Genomic DNA, 18,608 nt, shown 5'->3' with positions numbered 1-18,608 from the left:
TGCCCTCACCTGCCACACACATCCTCCTCCTCCTCCTCTTCCTCATGCACAGGAGGGAGTCTCCAGGGCTGCATTTGTGCAGTTTCAGTTTGGGGTTTCAGTTTGTTCTTGGGGAAGGAGCTGGTGAATCACCAAACCTCTCCTTTCACACAGGTCTCAAAGGAAACTCAGCCCCCAGCCCACGGAGCTCAGAGCTGCCCTGCTCACACTGCAGCAGCACTGGGGGGTGCTTTCAGCTCTTTCTGGTTTTCTGAAAGCCACCTATGTGTTTCCATAGGAAAACCACATCTAGAGCACACTCAGAGCTGTTCACCCACGGCTCCACGTGCTTTGGTCATCCCACATTGCCACAGGAGCAGCAAAAATTCCACTGGCATGGAAGAACCCACAGGGCTGAGACCATAAACCATGGAATCACAGATTATCCTGAGTGGGAAGGGACCCCAGGGATCATCCAGTCCAAGCCCTGGCACAGACCCCCCAACAATCCCACCCTGGGCACCCCTGGCAGCGCTGTCCAAGCACTCCTGGAGCTCTGGCAGCCTCGGGGCCGTGCCCATTCCCTGGGCAGCCTGGGCAGTGCCAGCACCCTCTGGGGAAGAACCTTTCCCAAAATCCAGCCTGAGCCTGCCCTGCCCAGCTGCAGCCATTCCCTGGTGCTGTCACTGAATTTCAGGCTGTGCCTCTGTGGGAGCGCCACGAGAGGAAACCCAAATCGCCCAGGGCACAGCCATGCCCACCTGCCAGTGACTCCAGCTCAAGCTGGACATCAGGAGGAATTTCTTCCCAGAAAGGCTGGTCTGGCATTGCCAGGGGCTGCCCAGAGAGGTTTGCAGTCCCCATCCCTGCAGATGTCCAAGGAAAGACTGGAAGTGGCACTCAGGGCTCTGGGCTGGTGGCAAGGCAGGGATGGGTCACAGGTTGGACTCGAGGATCTCAGAGCTCTTTCCAGGCTAACCTGAGATTCTGTGAATGGGAGAAGACAACACAAACACCTTCTCCAGTTTTCTAGAGCACTTTTTTTTTTGGCAGACAGACCTCCTAAACTCACATGGCACTCATCATCTTGGGTGAGTCAGGTTTCTTGTATGTTAAACAAAGGTATTTGAGACTAATAAAAACAACTCGGTAGGAATGTGTCAGTTCCAGTTAATGCATCTGGCAGCTGCCTGGATGAAGCTGTCACTTAATTTGTTATCTGTGTAGAGAGATAACAGAGAGGCAAGTGACATTTAATCACACTTGATAAGCCTATAAGGGAACAGCTTGACACACTCTAAATTACAGTTTCTGTGGTTTTCAGCTCCTCAGGACCACAGAGGGCTTCAGACCCTGGTGCCAAGGGCACAGCAGGGCACCTCACCCACCCAGAGCTCAGGCAGGGCACACAGGGCAGTATCTGCTCTGTGCAAAGGAGAAACAATAAAAATGTATTTAAATTGGGCTGTGGGCAGGAGGAAACGAGGGGAAATGGTTCTGAAAACTTCCCAACCTGGACATTACGGATGCAAACAACAAAAGGCACACGGTGAAGAAGTTGGATCAGTCTGTGCTGATCCGAAGCTGCCTGGATTTGCTGGCCAGGCCCAAAATGCCCATTACCCCTTGAGACACCAGCACCAGGCTGAGGGGAGGGGCTGCTGACACTCCAAAGAACCACAGACAGAAAACAAGAATTCTGCTGTGCCTGCCTGGTCCCCACAGCCCCTGGACTCCTCCTGTCACCAAGCATCACCCAGCAATGGGGCTGAAGCCCCTCTGCCCTGGAGCCAGGCTGGCAGAGCTGGGGGTGCTCACCTGGAGAGGAGAAGGCTCCAGGGACACCTCAGAGCCCCTGCCAGGGCCTGAAGGGGCTCCAGGAGAGCTGGAGAGGGACTGGGGACAAGGGATGGAGGCACAGGACACAGGGAATGGCTCCCACTGCCAGAGGGCAGGGCTGGATGGGATATTGGGAATGAGGAATTGTTCCCTGGGAGGGCGGGCAGGCCCTGGCACAGGGTGCCCAGAGCAGCTGTGGCTGCCCCTGGATCCCTGGCAGTGCCCAAGGCCAGGCTGGGCAGGGCTGGGAGCAGCCTGGGATTGTTTTCTTCATTTGTTCATTTTGATGACTGGGCTAAACCCAGCACCAAGGGGCACTTGGAAAACACCAGCACTGAGGCTCAAACTGCTTTAGGTGCACGCAGCAAATGTGAGCAGCTCTGAGCTCACAGATTTGAGGTTCCAGCTGAAGCCTGAGCACAGAGCTCCCAGCACACTCCTACTGGCACAGCAGCAAACAGGAACACTCCAGCAGGCTGAGCACCAAGCTCAAGCCACGAGACAGAAGCCACAGTCCTGCTTTTGGCCAGCAAGAAATACTTCAAATAAAAGTTTTGCTTCCTGTGTGTGTCTGTGACTGGTCACAAACCCTCCTTGGAGCCTGAGCAGCTGAAACACAGAGCATTAAAGAGTGAAAGAGGATGAGGGGGTTTAAGTAGCTGACTTAAATCCTGCTGGAAAGTGAGAGCTTTAAACTGCTTGAAGCCAGCCAGGCTGCCTGGAGCTGAGCACAGCCTCAGCAGCAGGAGCACAGCTGGGGGTTGTGCTCGTGTTTGAGGGTCCCCAGGATGAGAGAAGAGATGAGAATCTTGACTCCATGTTTCAGAAGGCTGAAAAGGATTTCATCAGAAGAACAGCAAGGAAAAGAATCATAATAAAATCTTGTGACTGACCAGAGTCCTGACACAGCTGGACTGGGATTGGTCATCAAGTAGAAACAATTCACATGAGGCCAATCAAAGATGCACCTGCCACATTGCACAGCAGCAGATAATCCTTATTTACATTTAGTTTCTGAGGCCTCTCAGCTCTCAGGAGAAAAAATCCTGGCAAAAGGATTTTTCATAAAGTATGTCTGTGACAGGGGGTGACATGTGCCAAGGGGGCTCTGGTCACCCCTGTGCCAGGGACACGGCCCAGACCAAGGGATTCCTCCTGGAAAAGGACATGGAGCAGGTGGGGACACGGAGGGGAGGTCACCTGGCAGCTCAACAGCACCACAAGGACTCCTTGCAGCATCCCCATCCCCATCCCACACCCCCTGCACCCTCCAGGCTGTTCCACCTCCAGCCCCATGGGTTCAGAGCCCTGCCTGCAATGCCATGGGCCCCTCACAGCACAAAAAGAGTTCCCTTGCTTTGGTGCACTGAACTCAGCTCAGCAAATGACCCTGAGCTCCAACAGAGACAGCTCCACATTCCAGCTCACACACAAAGGCTCAGCAGTGGAAGTTCCCAGGGAGGTGAAGGATTCCCCAGCTGTGAATTCCCTGTTTAGAAAAGGAAAAGGAAGCTCTGGGCCTCTCCTCTCCATCCTTAGGGATGCTCCAGGTCTGCAGCACACAGCAGGACAGAATATCCACTGGGCTTGTTTCAGGTGTGATCCCTGAGGGAATTCAGGGCTCTGCTGGGCAGCCAGCACCCCCTGCAAGCCCTGAGCCTGCCAGCAGCTTTCCCTCATATCCTGGCACAGTCAGGGCTGAACCAGATCCCAAAAAGACATTCTTTGGAGGGGGTGGGATATTTCTAGTGGCCACAGCAGCCAGGCACCCCCCAAGAAGAGCTGGTGAAGCTCAGAGCATCAAATCATGTGGAGTCTCACAGGTGCTTCCATGTCCTGCCCTGGGAATAAAATCAACTCTCAGGGATGCTTTAATCTACAGAGTCTGGAAGCAAATGCAAAGGGGGCAAAGAGGAAGAAAGAGTACTGACATATTCCTGATAAAGACCTCAAAATAAAGACCCAAGCAAATGGGGAGAGAAAAGGAAAAGGAGAGAAAAGAAGGAGAAAAGGAGAAAAGGTCCTGGTGTCCTGCTTGGCTGTGGCAGGACATGAAAATTCAAGCACTTCTCATGTAACTTTAATTACTCTCCCCTGCCTGCCAGAAGCCCAGATCTGCTCTGAACATCCTGTATCTTTTATTGTGAGACAAACCCTGAACTCAAGCAGAGAGAAGGACGAGCACTGCATTGGCAGAAGTGCCAAACTGAGGGATTTTAGCCCTAAAAAGGAGGGAGGGCTCAAAGCAGCTGCTCCCCTCTCTGCTTAGGCAGGTGTGTGACCTGGAGTGGCCCACAGGAATCCACCTGAGGGAGAACACACTGTGTAAAACCTCTCATGGTTACACAAAGGTGGATGCAGCACCTCCACCCTCTGTGTCTAACACAAGGGATGAGCCAGAGCTCCCTAAAAACCCACCTTGCCTCTCAGGGCTAAAGCAATCCTTTCAAAGAAAAATGTTTAATATTTTTAAATGCTGATGACAGAAGGCAGAGTATCCTTTTCTCACCTTTGGGAAACGGGCTGGAACTGCTGAAGCTCCTGCAGCCAAACCAAAGGGGCTGTGCCAAAGACACAGAGCTCTCTGCAGATCCCCCACTCCCTAAACCCATGGGCTGCAGTGGGATCAGCTGCCATGCTCTGATCCCTGCTAATGCAGCATTTCTGTGGGGTCAGAGCACAGCCGTGCCCTGTGCTGGCTGCTGAGGGAGCATCACCAGCCCGACAGGGTGAGCACAGCCCAGCTGCCTCCCCAGGCTGCTGCAGGGATGGGGAGCACAGCTGCACCATTCCCAAAGCCAGGAACAGCCTCCCAGCACTCCACTCCTGCGGCTTCATCACCATAAACAGCCAGGCCCAGGGGGAGGCTGACAGCTCTGCCTCCAGCCCTGCTCCAGGATCTGCCTCCCTCACTTGCTGAAGGAGCTGGCACTCCACAGAACCTCAAAGCAGGTTTCTATTCTGCTGCAATTACACCTAATTAAGTAACCTTTAAAACACCCCCGAGGGGAGGATCTCATTCCAGGGAGCAGCCCTGGCCAATTGTGAGTAAGCAGTGCAAGAACTGCATTATTTATTTCACAAGTGGCAGTGCTGACCCAGGGCTGCTGCCAGGATTTTGCTTTCCCAGCCTTTCCCAAAGCTCCAGGAGGAGCTCAGCAGGCAGATCCAGCCTACTCAGGTCTCTACTTAAAGGTCCATCACCAGCAAGCCTGGTGAAGATGTTTTCAGATGTTTTCTGCAACATCCCTCCCTAATCTGGCCCAGAGATCAGCTCATCCCTCCCATCCCTTCATCCCCAGGCTCCAGCACTGCAGGATCCAGACACTTTCCTGAGCAGGGGACAAAGGAAGCCCAAGCCTGGTTTGTTCTCATCTTTTCCTGCCACAGAAGAAAGAACCAAAGCTCCTACTTAAGGTAGAAGGGGAATAAACCTCCTGTATTTAGGAGGGGAATAATTATGGTAAGGATAAACCTGCAAGGATTAAAAGCAGAGGAATGGGAGAGAGATCACCCACAAACCAAGACAGAAGGAACAAAGTGAGCAAGTTCCCAAGGGGAAGACAGATCCTCTTCCCAGGAAGACCAGATCCTTGGGTTACAAACCATCCTGCCTAACAAATCCTGCTTTTCCCAGGAATCCAAGAGAAAAGCTTCTCAGCCTGCCACAGCTTTTGCTGTTCATCACCTCCCTGGGCAGTTCCTCCCCCAGTCTTGCCCCAAGCCCCAAAGCCTCTCCCAGGCTCCTTCTGCAGGAAATGCCAGAGTGGAAAATGCAAATACAGAACGGACAGCAGAGAATTCCCTCCCCACCAAACTCCTCTTTTCCCCTTTTGGAAGGGGGAGGAAGAGATCTCCAAGCCAGCTGTGAGCAGAACCAGCCCAAAGCCCACGCTGAGCACCAGATCCCCTCTGCTCATCAGGAGCCTGCAGAGGAGAAGACTCTCCTACAAACACTCCAAATTCACCAGGAAGCAGGAAAAAAACCCAGAATATGTTTCAAAGAGCTGGAAGCCAAAGAAGCCTGAGGACCCACATCCTTCCTGCCCACACCCACGAGAAACCAGGACAAACAGACCCAGCCAGGCCCCAGAGCAGAGCCTGGAGCTGCACTGCAGGAGATCTCCTCCACCTGCAGCACTCACATCTGGAATTCTTGGGGTATTTCCCTGTGGGAACCCAGGACATTCCTCTGGCTGCCCTGGAGGACTCGAGACCCTGGCAGGGGGCTCAGAGACCTTGGCAGGGAGTCACAACCACCAAAAACACCAAAAACACCAAACACACCAAAACCACCTGTGCCTTGGATTTCAGCCCTTGGAAACAATTACCAACTGTGTGTGAAGAGTCACAAGCCACAAGAGTTTGAGCAGAATGATAGTGAATTTGTCACAGGGTGAAAAGCAGAATTTTGGGGATTTAGAATGGGGGTCAAGAGGCAAGAAGGAGGAATCTGGGTGTGTCCTGTCCTTCTTCTTGTCCTCCATCTTCTGCTGGGATGGTGGCACTTCTGGATTGGTTTAGAGACAGACTGTCTGACACAGGTGATGGGTATTGGAAAATTATTGTACATAAAGCACAGGTAGTTTTTAGTATAAAAAGCCAACCCCACCCCAAGGGCAGGGACTGTGCCACAACCCGACCTGCTGGACAGATCTCAGCAGGGCAGGGAAAGAATGGAACAGATAAGAGAAAATAAACAACCTTGGAAAGCAGAACTGAGGAATCTCAACTTCTTCTGTGGTCACAGGGCTGGGAAAAAAGAGACTTTCTAACACCTTGGGGTCATCTCAACCACAGAAACCCGAGATTTTCCCTGCTGGTAGAAATTCCTCTGGTCTGTACAGGACCTTTCTGGACTAACCCCACCAGCTCCATGGATATCTGGAGGCAGGAACACCTCGATGCTCAGCAGGGCTTCAGGAGCCTCAGTTTGTGGTATTTAAGTGTGTTCTCAAATGCCAAGTGTGACATTTGCAAATTATCCCTCAATTGTTGCCACTGGAGCATAAAAACGTATTTAAACAAACAACTTCAAGGATGGTTTGGAAACATTAACAGGAATATAAGTTACGCTGAGATGGTTTTAATCCAAATTAAATTGTTTGTCTCAAGTGTTGCAGATTTCCTGTCCTCCCTAAGTGCTCAAAGGCTTCAGCAGCCACGATGCTCTACTCTAAACATTGATTTGTTTAATGAACTTCAAGAGGGTTCTTCCTCCACCCTGCAAGCCTTTGTCTCTAGCTTCTGTACCTCTGATGACAAGGGAAACCTGTTCTCACCCTTCCAAACACGGCTCAGGGGCAGGAGGCAGGGTTAAATCAAGAAACAAGAAAAGGTTTAGAGCCTGAAACACACACCTGGGTGGAGCCAGGCTGGGGGCAGAGCCGGGTGCCACCACAGAGCCACCCTGGGCTGTCCTACAGAACAGGGACAGGGAGCATCCCCAGGGTTTGGAGCTGATCTGAACAAAAAAAAAAACCAAACAAACAAACAAAAAAAAACCCCAACGAAACCAAACACCCCAGGAGGTCACATACCGAGGATGAATCATTTTAAGATGCTGAATGTTTTGCCTGGTGTGGCAAAGCTCCCTGCAGCAAACCTGGGTTTGTGTGATGGGGCTGTTTGGTTCCACAGGCTGCCCAGGCTCAGAAATCCAGGATTTCTAAGTGTGGGAGCCCAGGATTTTCGGGGTTTGCTTCCCTGTGCTCCCCTCCAGGTTGGAAAGCAGCACAAAACACCCGTGGCACATCCCAGCCTGAATCCTGCCATGGGCTGGCACACTCACCCTCCCAGAGCACAGTGTACAGGCTGAACTCATACATGGGTTAGTCAGAGAATCACTGAATTATCTGGGTGGGAAGGGACCTTAAATCCCACCCAGTGCCACCCCTGCCATGGCAGGGACACCTCCCACTGTCCCAGGCTGCTCCCAGCCCTGTCCAGCCTGGCCTTGGGCACTGCCAGGGATCCAGGGGCAGCCACAGCTGCTCTGGGCACCCTGTGCCAGGGCCTGCCCACCCTCACAGGGAACAATTCCTAATTCCCAATATCCCATCCAGCCCTGCCCTCTGGCAGTGGGAGCCATTCCCTGTGTCCTGTGCCTCCATCCCTTGTCCCCAGTCCCTCTCCAGCTCTCCTGGAGCCCCTTCAGGCCCTGGCAGGGGCTCTGAGGTGTCCCTGGAGCCTTCTCCTCTCCAGGTGAGCACCCCCAGCTCTGCCAGCCTGGCTCCAGAGCAGAGGGGCTCCAGCCCTGGAGCATCTCCCTGGGCTCTCTCCAGCAGCTCCAGGTCCCTCCTGTGCTGGGGCAGGGAGCTGCTCCTCTCAGTTGTAAATGCTGGGGTGCTGGGGGACACAGGGAGCCCCTGGGGCACTGAGCTGGAGCTGCAAACAGCAGGAGAGAAGGATCCTGCCTGGCCCAGCCCTGCTGTGCCTGCCACCCTGGCAAAACTGAGCTTATTGTACCACAAACAAGCCTGAACCAGAGACCAGCAAAGCATAAAGACTCATTTCTTTCTTAGAGCTGCTTCAGGTTATTCCCCTCCCTTTGGCACCTCCTCAGGCAGCTCCAGAAAGGGCTGTTTGTGTGAAGGACACACAGCAGACTGCCAGAGAGGGAAAAAGAGCCCAGGAGGGATCAAAGGCTCAGAGGTAGATTGCTGGAGCAAGGCAGAAGAGGCTGAGATGCCATGCATAGTTTGGGGAGCCCAGGAGCTGAGGGTCTGTAAGCACTGGGCATGAAGGCATCAGCACACCGAGCAAACAGCCCCTGGCACCTCCCCAGGCAGGGCAGAGCCTGGATCTGCTCCATGGCTCTGCAGGTGTGTGCCAGGCTGGCAGCCACAGCCTGCCCTGCACAGGGAGCCACCTCTGTGCCCCCCTGGGATGCTCACAGAGCCCAGAGGGGCAGCTCAGAGCACGAGAGAATTCCCTCCTGCTCCAAGCCAAGGCCTCCAGAACGCTCCCATTGCACACCCACGCCTCCAGCACGCTCCTGTTCAAAACCAAAGCTTCCAAAACTCCCCAGGGACCCTTCAGGAAGGTTCCACAAACCCTGCTCTGCTCTGTGCATCCTCCCTGCCAGGAGAGCAGTCCCAGATTTCCAAGCAGCCAGAGAGGATTAGCTGGTTGCTGCATCCATGTGGCAAGCACAGGGAAAGAATTCCACAAGAATATCCAAATTTTGTTTTTCCCCCCAGCTGTAAACTCCTCACACACACCCCCACAGGCAGTGAGCAGGGTGAAGAACAGCCACTCCCCTGGAAAAACAGGGAATGTGGCCAGGCAAAAGGGAGGCAACAGCTGCCTCTGCATCCCTGGCCAGCCAAGGGCAGCCTCCACGGCCCCATCAGCCTCTACAGCCAGCCTGGGGCTGGATGTCACCCCCCATCAGAAAGCAGAGCCCCTGGTTTCTGTGTGTGCTGGGGATTTCATGCTGTGCTTGTCTGGGGCTGTGGGATGGCAGAGCAGCCTCACCCTCTGCCTCCTGCCCCTGCTTCTCCCTAAAGCTGCTGCCTGGGGCTCCTTGGACTGGTGCACATCCTGCTGGAGCCCAGCTTCCCCCTGGACTCTGGCAAATGGATTTTCCACAGCCAGCCCCTGCCAGATGACGCAGCTCCCACGGCAGCTCCTCTCCCTCTGCCTTTCCTCCTCCTCCTCCTCAGGGGACAGGAGGAAGCAGGAACAGGCTGAGCAGCCCTTCCAGCAGCAGCAGTGACTCAAACACAACTCAGTAACAGCCCTGGCATTTCACCACGGGACACTGCACAGAGGGAACAGGAGCTTTTCCTCCTGGAAAACTGCAACGGGTTATTAAAAATAAATAAACTGGGTGCTCCGAGGCTGCTCACCACGCTGCCAAACAGGGACATTCAGCCTGGAAACAAAGCTGTCACCCCCCTTGGGACACTGACAGGACACAGGACATCCCCAGAGCTGTCACCAGCCCACGCCACACAGAGCTGGGACACACCAGGACACACAAAGGAACTCGGGAATTCATGTTTGTGTGCCCAGCACACGAATTCCCAGCAAATGCCACTGTCCCAGAATGTGGGAACAGGGAGTCACTGGCATTCCTGGGAAAAGGGGGTTTGCTGTGGCATTGGAAGGAGCTGGATGGGAGAAGTCTCCCAGCAGCCTCCACAATTCCCTGCTTTAAGAGCAGTTTTCTCCCTAGAGAGGGAAAACTCCTGACCAAAATCAGGAGTGAAGTGCCTGGACCAAGGCCAGGGCCATGAGGAACCCTGGGGCAGCAGGGCTGGAGCCCCATCCCTGACCCACTGGGGCTGTCTCAGGTTGGAGATGTGGCTGGGGCTGTGTGTTCTGTTCAATCTGTCAGAGCTGGGCAGTTCTCTGCTGTTCATTGGGCAGTTTTCTTTCTCTCTCCCACAGCCCATCCTCCCTCCAGCAGATCTCTGCTGTCCATGGCCACTGAGTGTCCCTGCAGGGCTGATCCAATTCCATCATCCCATGGGGAGATGCTGTGCCCAGGGCAGGAGCCAAGCATTCCTACCTGGATACAATCTGCCCTGGAGCAGCACAGCAGCCTTTGCCCCCTGCATTCCCAGAGGAGCAGCTTTCTCCTGCCCTGCATTCCCAGAGGGAGAGCAGGCCCATCTCCAGCAGCCCTGGAGCTGCAGAGGAAAACTCCCCCCTTGTGCAGGATCCTGCTGCAGCAGAGCCACAGCTGGCACTGCAGGAGGGCTGAGCCCCATTGGATGGGACTGTGCCACCACCCCTGGGATGGGACTGTGCCACCCCTGGGATGGGGCTGTGCCACCCCTGGGATGGGACTGTGCCACCACCTTGGGATGGGACTGTGCCACCACCTGGGATGGGACTGTGCCACCCCCATGGGATGGGGCTGTGCCACCACCTGGGATGGGACTGTGCCACCACCATGGGATGGGACTGTGCCACCACCCTGGGATGGGGCTGTGCCACCCCTGGGATGGGGCTGTGCCACCCCTGGGATGGGGCTGTGCCACCACTATGGGATGGGGCTGTGCCACCCCCATGGGACTGTGCCACCACCCTGGGATGGGACTGTGCCACCATGGGATGGGGCTGTGCCACCACCCTGGGACTGTGCCACCCCCTGGGATGGGACTGTGCCACCACCTGGGATGGGGCTGTGCCGCCACCTGGGATGGGGCTGTGCCACCACCTGGGATGGGACTGTGCCACCACCCTGGGATGGGGCTGTGCCACCACTATGGGATGGGGCTGTGCCACCACCCTGGGATGGGATGGGACTGTGCCACCACCTGGGATGGGACTGTGCCACCACCCTGACACACAAGGGGACAGGGACTGCTCTGACTCTTTCACTGTTTTGTTTTCTGGGTTTTTTGGTACTATTGCATTTGTATTTTTAATTTTCCTAGTAAAGAACTGTTATTCCTATTCCCATATCTTTGCCTGAGAGCCCCTTAATTTCAAAATTACAATAATTCAGAGGGAGGGAGTTACATTTTCCATTTCAGGGGAAGCTCCTGCCCTCCTTAGCAGACACCTGTCTGATCAAACCAAGAGAGGCTCTCACATCCTCAGTTCCCTGGAGGAAAAGCCCAGCCCAGCCCCAGAAGCAGCAGAGCTGTGTGCCAGGGAAGGATCCACCAGCACTCACAGGGATTTGGGCTCTCCCCATGGAGCCAACACCCAGCACAGCAGCTCAGCACCAGTGGCACTTTGGGAGGAATTGTCCCCATGGCTCTCCTTGGGCATTCCTCTCCTCCTCCCTCCCCCACCAGCTCCAGCAAAAGCCCTCCAGGGAAGGGGAAGCCTTCAGAACCCAAAATGTGGGAGGAGAGAGCATTCCTGCCGAGCTGGGAGCCCTGCAGGGAGCCCAGGCTGGCACTGCCATCGCCCCACGGCACCTTCAGGGCTGCTCCCTGGGCTTGGAAGTTTTGGGATCCCAGAACAAGGCTCCTGCCAGGTACCACTGATGTGACCTGGGACTCCCCTGGGAGTACAAAGATCTCTTCCAGCCTGGAGCTGTTTGCTGCCATCAGCACATCCAAGGGCTCCAACATAAGGACATGGAGCTGGAGTCATCCCAGAGCCCAGGGAGATGCTCCAGGGCTGGAACCCCTCTGGAGCCAGGCTGGCAGAGCTGGGGGTGCTCACCTGGAGAGGAGAAGGCTCCAGGGACACCTCAGAGCCCCTGCCAGGGCCTGAAGGGGCTCCAGGAGAGCTGGAGAGGGACTGGGGACAAGGGATGGAGGGACAGGACACAGGGAATGGCTCCCACTGCCAGAGGGCAGGGCTGGATGGGATGTTGGGAATTAGGAGTTGTTCCCTGTGAGGGTGGGCAGGCCCTGGCACAGGGTGCCCAGAGCAGCTGTGGCTGCCCCTGGATCCCTGGCAGTGTCCAAGGCCAGGCTGGGCAGGGCTGGGAGCAGCCTGGGACAGTGGGAGGTGTCCCTGCCATGGCAGGGGTGGCACTGGATGGGCTTTAGGGTCCCTTTCCCACACAAATATTGGAAGATCCAAAGCACAGACAGATGAAGATATGAACAACCAGGGATTCTGAGAGCAGCCTGAGGAAATCCATGATGTTTCTCCCCCTGTGGCTGCAGTTCTGTCTCTGCTGGGAGGCCTCAGGCTGGATCTAAAGCATCAGACCCCAGCATCAGCTGCACTGCAGACATCCCAAAAACCTCGTCAGGAGAGAGCTCAGAGCACCCAGAGCAGGCACTGCACTCTGAGAGGAGCTGGGAATGCTTCTGGCAGCTGGGAGAGCCACTGCAGGAACACAATGCACAATTCCCCAAGGGCAGAGTGTGTCCCCAGGGTCAGCTCTGAGCCCTCCTGACCCAACACACCTGGAGGGGAACGGGGAGGAGAACAGGGCTGGGGAGGGGCTGGGGCACCAGGAGGGGCTGAGGGAGCTGGGAAGGGGCACAGCCTGGAGAAAAGGAGGCTCAGGGGGGACCTTGTGGCTCTGCACAACTCCTGACAGGAGGGGACAGGAAGGGAACAAGGGACAGGGACAGGACAAGGGGAACAGCCCCAAGCTGTGCCAGGGGAGGGTCAGGTTGGATATAGGGAATATTCCTTCATGGAAAGGTGGTCAGGCCTGGCACAGCTGCCCAGGGCAGTGGGGGTCCCCAGCCCTGGAGGGGCTCACACAGGATGTGTTTGTGGCTCTGGGGACACATTTCAGGGCTGGCCCTGGCAGGGATGGAGCAGCTGCACTCGGTGAGCCCAGAGCTCCTCGGTGCCTCCCAGCCCAGCAGAACCAGTCTGGCAGCTCTGCACCTCCATTCTCCACAGGTGCCTGGATTTACACAACCACACAGAGGGAAGGGCTCCCACTGCTCCCCCAGGGCTCAGCAGGGACCAGCCCGGGGTGCCAGGCCAGGAACCCACACAGGAATCAGGGAAAGATGGAGCCAGGCATGAGGAACAGGGAGAAGCAAGGCATGCTTCACTGCCAGCAGAGTCCCAGAGCTGGAACAATGTTGGTTCCTTGTTGTTCAGGTTCCATTCCTAGGAAAAATGTTGGTGCTGTGGCAGAGGGGATGCTGAGGGTGGCCCAGCAGGAGCTCTCCCTGCCCAAGCAGCTGAGGCTAAAGGGAAGTCATTTGTTCTGCAAAATTCCAAAGCCAGGAATTAAGAAAATTTAAAAAAAAAAATTAAAAAAAAAAAAAGGCCCCTGGGTTTCAAGCAGATCATTCCTCTGACAATGAGCAGCAAACGAAAGTCAAACAGGAATAAAGTGGAGAGGAATTCTGTGGGCAATTGTAATGATTATCAATTATTGTCTGGGCTGAGTTACATAATGCTATCAGCAGCCTGGGAGTGCTGTGGGAGAGGGCTCTGTGGGCCAGAGCAGCTCCACATGAGCCCTCTGCTGTGGTGCACTATCATATTCCAGTTAATTATGGTGACCCCAATCCAATTTTAATCAATCACAGCCTCAGGAAATACTTTGCTTCTTGTGAATCCACCTCTCCTCTCTCAGTATTTACAGGGGGTTTATAAAGGAGAGGGAGAAGGAATTTCACACAGGCAGACAGTGACAGGACACAGGGAATGGGTTTGAACTGAGATTTACCTGGGATATTCCAGAGAGATTCTGCCCTGGCAGGGTGGGCAGGCCCTGGCACAGGGTGCCCAGAGCAGCTGGGGCTGCCCCTGGATCCCTGGCAGTGCCCAAGATGAGATCCAGGGATCCAGGGGCAGCCCCAGCTGCTCTGGGCACCTGCCCACCCTGCCAGGGAACAATTCCTTATTCCCAATATCCCATCCAGCCCTGCCCTCTGGCAGTGGGAGCCATTCCCTGTGTCCTGTCCCTCCATCCCTTGTCCCCAGTCCCTCTCCCAAAAATCCACCCCCCACTCCACATTCCCTGCACTCTCAACCTGCAGGAGCCAGGCAGAATGAAAAGGCTGATTTAATAAACTGGGAGCTGGGATAAAATTACCACCAGCAGCCTCCTGCCAGCCCACACAGACAAACCCAGCCTTTAAGCATTCACAGTCCTGCAGGCTCCATCCCTCCAGGATCAGCCATCCCTCCATCTGATCCCAGCCACAAACACATCACCAGAGCTCTGCCCAGCTCTGATCTGCTCCCAGCCCTCCCCACCACTCCCAGGAGCTTAAAGCCAAACCCAGGCAGGAGCAGCTAAAAAAACCCAGGAGCACAGGAATCATCTCTTCCTTGGAGGCTTTTGGGATATTTATAAGTGAATCAAGCGAGCTGAAAATGGAATTTGCAAAGCAGCCACCACCTCGCCCAAAATTACACAAAATATGTTGGCTTGGAAGTGTTTTCCTCTCTGAGGGAGAAAGAAAAACTCCTGTCTTGGAGCTCCTGGAGCACACAGACCTGTTATTTATTGATGGTGGTAAAAGCCCTTTGAAGAGGGAGGAGAGGAGGGAGGAGGAGAGGAAAGGGCTCCCACCCAATCTCCCAAAACCCACAAACTCCCTGCCATGATTTTCTTTGGGGGGGGGAAAAAAACTGGGCACTTGGTCAAAGCAAGCAAAATATTCCAGTTCTGTTGCAGTTCCAAAGCACACAGGGGTGTCCACAGGCACCTCCTGCACAGCCAGAGCATCCCCCAGAGCCATCCCAGCCCCTCTCCACAGCAGCAACCAAATTCCAGCAGCTGGACTTGATGCTCCTGGACTTCCAGGCCAGGATATTCCACACAGTTCAACAGCAATTAAAGCCTCTGGAAGGTGCAGCAGCAGCAGCACAGTTGGAGGCAATTTAAGCCTCACTGGCCTGTGAAAGCAGGAGAGGTAATTTTGGAAATCTCTTCATAAAACCAGCATTTCCTCTGCTCAAACTGGGTAAGAGCCATGAGAAAATGGAAGAACAAAAAAAAAAAAAAACCAAAAAAAGGGGTTTCCTCATGACAGAGATCATTAGATTTCACAGGGAAGTGGGAGAGGAAGAGGGAGGACATCCCAAATCAGCTAATCAGCTGCCAGGTCAGCATGGCTGTGGGAGATGGAAGGAGGAAGCCCTGGATGCAGGTACCCAATTCCCAAGGGATCCATCAGAGGGGAGCAGGAACAGCCAGCCTGGCATCACCACCTGGGGAACCTCAAAAAAGCTGCAGTTTGACACTATCCAGACTTCATGACAGGAAATAACTGCCAGCTTTTCAGATTGTTTTATTCAAAAAGAAAAACCAAGTGCAGGATTCTTTGCAGCTGCTGTCTGGAGTGATCCCTGCCAGCCCCAAAATGGGATTTGTTCTGCAGCTCTCAGCTCAGGCTGGGCACCCCATTCCAAGAGGCTGAGAAAAGTACAAAAACCTGATAAAACTCCTCAGGAACCACCCCCAGAAGGAAAGTTAAAAGCTGAATATGGAGAGCTCAGCTGAGGATGAGCTGATGTGGTGGCAGGACAGGTACTGAGGGATGGAAATGTTGAAGGAAGCAAAATAAATCCCACTGGAATGAAGCTCAAACTGATCATCCAGAGGGAAAAAAAAAGTCTGAAGATCCCTTGGAACAGGAGCCTTTGGAAGTGAGTGAGACAAACTCTGGGATTTCTCTTAATTGAGCCAAGGCAGTGAGATCATGTGGTGCAAGAGGCTTTTCCTTCTCCAATTGTCTGTTAGACCAAAACAGAAAAGGAAAAACAACCCAAGGTGCCAGCAGGATGCTTGTCCTCAGCCTCACAAACAATCCATTCTCCTCTGAGCCTGCTGGAAACCAATCCAGGGAGAAGAGCCTTGGGCTCTGTCACCTCAGCCAGCCAGACACAATGCAGGGCTACAGCGGGCAAGACGTGGAAAAATTAATTTAAAATAAAAATTTAAACCAAAAGTGGTTGCACAACGGCTTTAGGTCCTGTGCAACCCCCAGAAGTGCAAGACACAGCCCCTCCTGCTTGACAAGGTGACATAAAAGTGACATCAAGTGTGTCCCCAGCTCCCTGTTTGAGCCAATCTTACTCCATCCTTCTGTCCCGAGGGAGCAGCAGATCCCAGAGAAATGCAGGGAAAAGGGGGAAGAAGGAGACAATAAAAACACAGCACCCCTGGCAGCTGCCTCCCAGGTGGTTTGGGAGCAGTCCAGGGGTTTTGGATGAAAAATCAAGTGGTTCTCAAGGAAAGTTCAGTTGTCCTCAAGACCTTTCCATCCCACATCTTGTTTGTAAATCCATGGAGCACATCAGGGGTCCGTGGGAGCCAAACAATCTGTGTTGGACAAACCCCTCCAGGGAGAGGCTGTGGGGGGACCATCCCAAGGCTGTCCCTTCCCTGCTGGAGGCCACCCTTGGCTCAGGTGTCACCCCCAGCACCTCCCTCCCATCGCTCCTTTGGAGAGGAAGGTGCTGGCAAGGGCTCCATCCCTATCAGCTCTTATCACTGCAGATCAAAACAAACTGCCTTTATCTCTGCCCTGATCTCTTCCCCATGCCAGCAGCACGGCCACAGAGCTCTCCCAGTCAGCCCTCCAACACCCCAAGCTGCTCAGGCAAAACCCCATCCCAATCCCATTTTTTATCCCCATGGAGAGAAAAACACCCAATTCCCCCGACCAGAACCCCCCAATCCCGCGGTGTGGATGGAATAAACGCCAGCTGGTGCCTTCCCTTTGACATTTAGCTAATAATTGTTGCAGCCAAACGAGCTGACAGTGCTCACTCAGCAGCCCATGAATGCCTCTGGTGTTTGACTGAGCGCTAAAGACAACACTCGCTGCTCTCCAGCTCCTCATCCATGTGGATACACACACACACAGAGGCTCTCCTGCAGCCCTCTCCAGCCTCGGGAATCAGCTGCTTGTCCTGCTTCAATTTAGCCATTTGTTCCACCCCTGTGGGCAGCAGGAAGGAGAGAAGGAGAAAAGGAAGCAGGTACCTCCAGCAAGGGGGCTGGAATTTGTTCCTCAAGAACAAATTCCTCTGTGATCACCCAGGCAGCCACCACCCCCCAGCCCCTCTCTCCCAGCACCCCGGGCATGGTTGTGGCACAACCTTTATTTGCACCTTCAGGGTCCCACTTAGCCCCCTGAGCACAGCTTTACCCACTGGGGCTGTTCCTGCCCTTGAACTCCCACCTGAGCTGGATCTCCATTTTCCAGAAGCTCCACTCTGGGCCCAAGTTCCAGCTGCTTCCCAAAAAATAGGTCAAGGAGCTCCCCCAGAACTCCTCCCTGTATGACTCCACACATCAGGGGGCTCAGGTTGGATATCAGGAAAGGTTCTTTCTTCCCCCAGAGGGGGCTGGCACTGCCCAGGCTCCCCAGGGAATGGGCACGGCCCCGAGGCTGCCAGAGCTCCAGGAGTGCTTGGACAGAGATGCCCAGGGTGGGATTGTTGGGGGGTCTGGGCAGGGCCAGGGGTTGGACTCAGTGATTCTTGTGGGACTAAAAGGGACCCTGAAGGTGTAAATAAAGGCTGTGCCACAACCAGAGCTGGGGAGCTGTGAGAGAGGGGTCGTGGTGGGATGGCTGCCTGGGCAATCATAGAGGGCAGTTAATGAACAAACATGAGCTGCTGGGAGCTTACACACCCAACCACCAACCCCTCCTCCTCCTCTCTCAGCGTGTCCTGGTCCTTTCTAAGCTGCAGACTCACACCAAGTCCTCCTGCACACACAGGCATCCCCTTTCCTCCCCTGCCAGTCCCCTGGAGTGCCCAGGACCTGCTGGCCCAGCCACACCAACCTCCCCAAGGTGCTCAGCACCCGCTGTACCAGGCCCAGCTGTCCTGCGTGCCAGGAGCAGCCCGTGCCAGCCTCCTGCTGAAGAGAAATGGCTTTTCAAAGCATCATTTACGGCAGCACAGGCTGTGCTCGGCAGGAGGGAACAGGGAGCTGCAAAGAGCCCCTTCCCAGCCGGATCCATGTGGACAGACACCATCCAGTGGCACAAACCCTCCGGGGACCCCCCTTAGCCCCCACAGCCCCTCCCCAGGCCGTGCTCGGAGGGGTTCTCCAGGCTCAGTGAGGCCCCTCTGGAGCTCTGGCCCCATCCCCACGCCGGCACTGGGCACTGCCAGGCTGAGCTGCACGCCCAGAGCCACCTGCCACGTCCCTGCCACGCACACGCCACCTCCCGTCCCCATTTCCCACGTCCTTGGGCTGCTCCTGCCAAGGGACACGAAGGCACACGGTCCCCCGGGGAGGTGGCACCGTGTGCAGGAGCCTCCGTGGACTCTCTGCTCCTGCCTCCTCTGCTGGGGAAAGCAGTGGGACACGGCGGTGGCACAGGGAGCCTGGCAGGACAGGGCAGAAGAGAGGATTTAGGAACAAAACCTCTCTGCTGGCACAGGCAGGAGCAGCCGAGGTACCTGAGCTCACACCTTGA

The 18,608-nt window shown here is 55.0% G+C and overlaps 1 protein-coding gene across 2 annotated transcripts in view; it reads right to left on the bottom strand.

Moving 5' to 3' along the window:
• The window catches only part of RAB11FIP3 (RAB11 family interacting protein 3), an 81,678-nt gene that overhangs the window by 61,395 nt on the left and 1,675 nt on the right, over window positions 1-18,608 (bottom strand). The gene's annotated exons all lie outside the window — the stretch shown is intronic.

Source organism: Fringilla coelebs (assembly GCF_963513975.1).
Source record: "Fringilla coelebs genome assembly, chromosome: 16".
NCBI lineage: Eukaryota > Metazoa > Chordata > Aves > Passeriformes > Fringillidae > Fringilla > Fringilla coelebs.
Note: the sequence above shows the minus strand (reverse complement) of the source record. Positions and strands in the feature narration are given on the sequence as shown.